A 7,719-nucleotide genomic window follows, 5' to 3' on the forward strand; every position below is an offset into this window, starting at 1 on the left:
ATGACATCGGAGATGTGCAGCTCTGTATTCCTGAAAGACAAGCACATCCAAACTTAGGGGTAAGTTGAATTGAGTCCTAGGGTGAGATTAATTAGGATGAGAGATTCAGAAATTGAGGATTTGGGAAGAAATCTCCAGTTTTTTTAAAGCGGCAATCAAACCGGTTTTGCAGTGTAAATGATTGCCGCCTTAAAAAACCTGGAGATTTCTTCCCAAATCTCTCACTTTCTGAATATCTCATCCTATTAAATCTCACCCCTAGTTCAGAATTACCTTCACTTAGCAGAGTCCGGGCTTGGGTGTGTTGTCAGTTTGGAACTTAGATTTAAAAACCATATTCCTTTGTGATGCACAAATTGTGACTTCCATGACCTTAGTCAGGTCCTCCTTCACTCTATGTATGTGTGAGTAAGTGCACTAGCATGCTCTTGTCTATCGTCTTCCTTCTCTGCTTCCTGCTATTGGCTGGCTAATAAACTGATGAGCTAGGTATTGAGGTGGGGTTATATTGGAGAGGAGCTTTGCATCCTGGGAAACCTGAAAGCTTTGCTGATTGGTGCCACGGTCCTCTGAAATGCCTACAACCCCAATGTCACCCTGTGGGAACCTCGAAGAAAGAGAGTTAACCTAAGGTAGGTCTACAATAACACTCATTTTCTTCTTCAGGATCCATGGTCCAACAGGGTGACATTGGGGATGTCCAAAAGCAGTACTCAAGGGAGTTGTCAGAAGGACCCGATGACCAAAGGAAGCATTCTGGGAGGCGAACGTGTCAAATGCATAGAACTTTGTAAAGGTATGAACAGATGACCATGTTGCAGCCTTGCAGTTGTTCAGCGGACGTCCCGCGGCGTGCCGCCCATGATGGACCTACCGATCTGGTAGAATATGCATTTATGGACAATGGTAAAAGGGAGATTAGCTTGCTGGTAAGCTTGCTGAATGACCATACGAATCCAGCGAGCAACAGTTTGTTTGCTCGCTAGCCATCCCTTTTTGTGAAAACCATATAGTACAAAGAGGGTGTCTGATTTCCTGATGGAAGCAGTGCAGTCCAGATATGTAATTAGAGCCCTAACTACATCCAAGGAGCGTTCAGCCAGAGAGAGAACATACAAATTAAATCTCCTCGTTGATGTGAAGCGTGGAGACTACTTTGGTCAGGTGGGAAGCTTTGGTTCTTCGCTCTATGCGGATGGAAAATCAGAAATGGAGGTCTGCACGAAAGAGCAGACAAATCTGATAGCGTCTGGCAGATGCAATTGCCAAAAGGCACACAGTCTCAGTCTTAAGTGAGACTAACCTTAAACCTATATCTAAAACTCTCTGTAGGAAAGCAAGGACTCTAGCAGTTTTCAACACTTTCAGGTCATACAGTAGGAGCAAGTTTCATCTTTGCTCCTTTGGGCGTCGCTAGCCATGGCTAGCCATGGCTATTCTATTGTTCTCAGCTGCAATACAATACGTATTGCAGCTGAGAACAATAGAATAGCCATGGCTGGCCATGGCTAGCCATGGCCAAAGGAGCAAAGATGAAACTTGCTCCTACTGTACTTGCGTGATGCACACCAGGAGAAATAAGTGTGCCAGATCCTGTAGCAAATCCTTGCCGATGTGGGTTGACGTGCTTTGATCATTGTTTGGATGACCTTCACAGAAAACACTCTAATTTAGTTTGGCAGTTTCAAGCGCCACACTGTCAAATACTGGCGCTGAAGGTCTGGGTGTAGACAAGGACTCTGACTGAGCAGGTCCGGTCGTAGTGGCAACCTGAACGGTTGCTGTATTGACATCTGTTGTAGGTCTACCTACCGATGACATCGAGGCCAGGCGGGGGTTTTCAGAATGAGATCCCTGCCTTCTTGTTTGAATTTCCAAATTACTCTGGGTATCAGACACCGGAGGAAAAACTTACAGAAGATGAAAAGTTCCATTGAACTGACAGAGCATCCCCGAAGCTGGCTTGTTGTTGTGATGGGACACCATGCGATCCACGTCTGGAAGGCCCCAACGGCTCACCAGGAGGTAGACTTCTGGGTGGATTGACGACTCCCCCGGATGGACATCTTGCTGACTTAGAAAGTCTGCTTCCCAGTTTAGAATTCCCGGTATGAAAACCGCTGACAGTGCCAGGAGGTGTTGTTCCAACCAAGTTAGGATTCTGGACACCTCTTGTATGGCTCCTGCGCTGCGGGTGCCCCCCTGATGGTTTATGTATGCCACAGTTGTGGCATGGTCTGACCTGACTTGTACCGGTTTGCCTTGAAGAAGATACTGTGAGTGAACAACAGTGTTGTACACTGCTCGAAGCTCCATGACATTGACGGACAGGCATGTTTCCAGCTTGGCCCATATGCCTTGCAAGGACCAGGATTCTACTACCGCTCTCCAGCCTCTTAGGCTTGCATCAGTAGTGAGGAAAATCCAATTTGTGAACCAGAAAGGATGTCCCCGGTTCAGGTAAGGCAATTGTAGCAACCACTGGAGAGATATCCAAACCTCTGGAGTCAGTGTCATGAACGTTGATCCTTATGCGCTGATGTTGTCCGTCCCATTTCTGAAGGATCAGACATTATGCGGGGGCGGGAGTGAAATTGCGCCCACTCGACCATGTCGAATGTTGACACCATTAGACCCAGAATTTGCATTGCCAGATGGACGGATACTCTGGGGCTCTGTAAGAAGAGGCGTATCCTTCATTGTAGAGATTGACACTTGTCCCCTGGTAGGAACAATCTGTCTGGGAGTCTAGACAAGCACCCAGGTACCACATCTGACGTGATTGAGTGAGGGAGGACTTCCCCCAATTGAGGAGCCAACCGTGCTGTTGGAGAACAGCAGTCGTTGTTTGTAAACATGTTAATACCACTACCAGTGACTTTTCTACGAGGAGCAAATCGTCCTGGTAGGGAAATACTCTGATCCCCGGGAGATGCACATATGCCGCCATTTCTGCCATCACCTTGGTAAACACCCGAGGGGCAGTAGCCAAGCCGAATGGAAGGGCCTGGAATTGAAAATGGTGGGACAAATCGCAAACCGGAGAAATCACTGGTGTGAAGGAAGTATGGGTACATGTACATATGCATCCAGTACATCCAGGGAGACCACGTAATCTCCGGTTCTAATGCTAGAACTATTGTCCTCAGAGTTTCCATGCAGAATTTTGGCACCCTGACAAATTTGTTGAGTGCCTCCAAATATATTATGGGCCTGCAGGTCCCATTTTGTTTTGGGACTAGAAACGGTGGAGTAAAAATCTATCCCTCGCTGGTGATGAGGGGCAGGTATAATGACCTAAGACCACAATAGGCAGGCCAATATTTGCAATAACTGTTACGCTTTTTGCAGATTGTGAGGGACGCCTGTACAAAATAACTTTTGTGGGGGGATAGAGTATCCCCTTGACACGACTTCTCTCACCCAAACATCCGCCGATGTGGTGAGCCACTGTTTTGTGAATTGTAGAAGTCTGCCTCCCACTTTGAGGCTGAAAGGCTGCCCAAGGAGGCTCCTGTACAGTCACGGAGGCAGAGGATTGGTCAGGGGCAATAAAGCAATTGACACATAACCCCTCCTGGATAACATCCTAGTCAGACAGGCCTGCAGCACAAGCCTTACATGATAAAAGCAAGGGAGACACTGTTTAAGTACACCCTCATTTACCTAGAGCAGTGGTAGCCAACCCTAGCCCTCGAGAGCTACCAACAGTTCACATTTTCCAGACAACCTAGCTGCTGCACAGCTGCACTCATTACTCACCGACACATTTTAAAAGATCCACAGATGGAGCTAATTAGCTCACTTGTGATTCTGTGAGGAGACTTGCAAAACATGCACTGTTGGTAGCTCTCGAGGACTAGGGTTGGCTACCCCAGACCTAGAGTGATAACACAGCAGTATGTGACTAAAGAGGATAAACCTCTATTTCTTCTGACTCAGAAGATATGAAACAACAAGAGACCGTAATAAGCATGTACACAGAGAAAAAAAACAGACTAGTACAAGTCACATACACAGTATAATAGCTGGGGCAAATCCATGCCACTGCACCCCAAACAACAACTAAGCCCCAAAGAACCAGTGGGATATGGGTCTGTAAAAGCATTCACAGCTGGAAGGTTTTACAGGGGAGACTAACCAAACACTCCTTAAGACTTGCTGCTGCTGCTGCATGCTGAATCTCAAGAGTCTCTGAGAAAGGAGTAGGGTTTTCAATCAGCTTGAGGACTAGACACCTGTAGTGAATAGACGCCCAAAGCTGGTGGAGGGAGCTACAGGCTGTAACAGCCTCCCTTGTTTGCTGGTCTTCCCCCACCTGGTTCCAATGAGCCCTGTGCAAAATTGATTACACCCAGCCTGTGCTCAATGCCCTGGTGGTCTAGTGCAGTGTTTCCCAACCCTGGTCCTCAAGTATCCCCAACAGTCCAGGTCTCTACACAGAATCACAAGTGAAATAATTAGCTCCACCTGTGGATTTTTTAAAATGTGCCTGAATAATCTATGCACCTGCTAGGTGACCTGGAAAATGTGTACTGTTGGGGGTACTTAAGGACCAGGATTGGGAACCACTGTTCTAATGGAGTACCTGCCGCAAGCAGCAGCATCCACGCTAGCTGTTGCGGCCCATCTACCCGGCACACAGTGATTTAGTGCTCTCACAGAGAGCCTTACCTGTCCCTGTGCTCCAGCCATGCTGTCAGAGGTTGCTGCATACCGCTCTTGACCAGGGTCATGGGGGATTTTTGGCGCCAGCAGGGGGATGGAGCTGCTGCGCTGCCGACTGTGCAGGCAGCCTAGCAGCAGTAACGCTGCAGTGTAAAACCAAAAAATAAAAAAACTTCTTTGGGATTGCCTGAGGCAATCCCTGCTGAAAATAAAAAAGGTGCTCCAGCTTTCTGCTGGCACCAACAAAAAACTGATGCGTTAGGCATGGAGGCGGGGTTATGTGCATCCTGGGAAACCTGAAAGCTTCCCCAATTGGTGCCACGGTCCTCTGAACCACCAACAACCCCAATGTCACCCTGTGGGACCATGGAATCAGAAGAATAAAAAGTGTGACTGTACCGCCTCACCTATACCCAAAGGACTTGGTCTGTGTTCTTAAATTATCTTCAATACAAAAACAGCTTCCAGGGACCAGATTCAAGAAAGATTGGTTCTTCACAGGACAGCCAAGGGGTACAATGTTTATGTGGTCTGCGACATGAACACAGTAGTGCAGTGATAAGTAACACAGGGACAAATCAGAATTGTGCTCATTAGTGCTTTCATAACTGGTTCCAATTAATTCAGAAGCAGCAGGTTGTTTTAATAAGCAATAGTTGAATAGTGTTGTACTACTTAAGGCGCTTCAGTTGTGGATGCTTTAGAACAGTTTTCTTAAGATTTCGCTAAATATCTTAGCATTGAACGTAAGGCAGAAGAGACACTTTAAGCCTCCATGAGAAGGCTCCAGAACATTGGTCAAGAGACCCAAAAAGTAATCTCTCACTCTAGAGAACTAAGATTCATGTACAGGTGTGTGTATGTTCCACAGACATATGTTTAAGGCCCAGTTTGACCCGCATGGACAAATAAAGGGGATTAACAAGGATTGGTTATAGGGACTAGATACATACTGCCAGACATACTTAAGAATGTATAAAAGAATGGTCTAGGGTAGTGATTGAGAACCTTGGCACTCCAGCTGTTGTTGCAATTTGGCCATGCTAAAACTATTGCAGAGTATGCGTAGCTCAACAACAGCTGGAGAGCCAAGGTTCTTCATCACTGCTCTAGGAGCTCACGTAAATCACTACTTGCTTTCAGAATCTGAAAAGCATTCAGAACATTTAGTGAATCAATGCCTTGCAACATAGCTACCCAGCAGTATGCGGTCAGAAAACATGAAGGCTCTTATCTAAATAAAGTGTAATCAAAATTCCACAATTTATGCTATTGGGGTGTACATAGATGCATAAAAAAAAAAAAGAAAAAAAAAAAGAAAGGAGGACAGACACAGATTCATAAACCATGCCGAGCTTATAAATTCACTGGATAGACACAATTAAGCAAATATATTTTAGGTCACGGTTCATTTAAAGCTGTATTTACAGGTTTGCTTTTTGTAAGCACTGGGGAGACTAGACTAATTTGACATTTTAGGAGTAACACTTCTAAAGCAATAATTAATTACAGAAGCACAATTATTCATACCACCCAAAAATGCTAATCTTTTGGGATAGCAGAGATCTCCCACATCATTAGTCATTTGTTTATTCGTAGGAGTAGATCACAATTTGTTTTTAGAATGGTCTTTCTGTGCAGCCGTTTTACTCACAGAATACCAGCAGGTGTTAATACATTATTAAAAACCTTCATTTATGTAAATATAAGCTGTGCTAATGCATCACCATTACGTGTCTGACATCAATGGGTAAATCACTAGTAAGTCTCTAATAACAGATTGTACAAAGAAACCAGCTACTTCTTGTGAAACACTCATCCCTTGCTTACATTTTTTTTAACCCCTTTGTGACAGGAAAGGTTACATAGCAATAATCAGGAAGGTTTAAAGAACTTTCCATTTGGAGTGTGCTCTCTATGCGGATTTTCATTTGTCCGCACCTGGATATTCTTAGTTTGGAGTGGAGAAGGCATCTCCAACTGTGGTTCTCTCATTGTAATTGGCGCCCATTTAAAAGAAGGGGAATCTAAAGGTGGGTATACACGGATAGATTTTGCAAAAGATGTGGGCGTTCCCGATCGATCGTAAAGACCAATCGTTCAAATCGTTCCGTGTTTTGGAACGATATTGCCAGCGATGCGCGCACCCGCCAGTCGTTAGTAGAGGTCGCTGATCTTCCCTGCATGCAGAAAGATCAGCGACCAATCGCTAACGATGTGCACAATCGTTTTGGTAATCGTTTCTTCACTGTCCAATTTGGGTTTGGCTGACGACTAGGAAACCACTCCCCTCCTCCATTACGTCAACCTGTCCCACCCTGGCTGCGTGGAGAGGAGCACCGCATGGTGAAGGAGGGAGCAGCGCGTAAAAAACTGTTTGCCACCGCGATGTAAGTAGCTTTCTGCCCACCAATGTTGTACACACAATGCACCCCTTGTGTATGTAGCTGCCGCTGCCCACCAATGTTGTACACACAATGCACCCCTTGTGTATGTAGCTGCTGCTGCCCACCAATGTTGTACACACTGCACCCCTTGTGTATGTAGCTGCTGCCCACCAATGTTGTACACACTGCACCCCTTGTGTATGTAGCTGCCGCTGCCCACCAATGTTGTACACACTGCACCCCTTGTGTATGTAGCTGCCGCTGCCCACCAATGTTGTACACACTGCACCCCTTGTGTATGTAGCTGCTGCTGCCCACCAATGTTGTACACACTGCACCCCTTGTGTATGTAGCTGCCGCTGCCCACCAATGTTGTACACACTGCACCCCTTGTGTATGTAGCTGCCGCTGCCCACCAATGTTGTACACACTGCACCCCTTGTGTATGTAGCTGCTGCTGCCCACCAATGTTGTACACACTGCACCCCTTGTGTATGTAGCTGCTGCTGCCCACCAATGTTGTACACACTGCACCCCTTGTGTATGTAGCTGCTGCTGCCCACCAATGTTGTACACACTGCACCCCTTGTGTATGTAGCTGCTGCTGCCCACCAATGTTGTACACACTGCACCCCTTGTGTATGTAGCTGCCGCTGCCCACCAA

Source organism: Crinia signifera, chromosome 6 (assembly GCF_055691185.1).
Source record: "Crinia signifera chromosome 6, ASM5569118v1, whole genome shotgun sequence".
Classification (NCBI taxonomy): domain Eukaryota; kingdom Metazoa; phylum Chordata; class Amphibia; order Anura; family Myobatrachidae; genus Crinia; species Crinia signifera.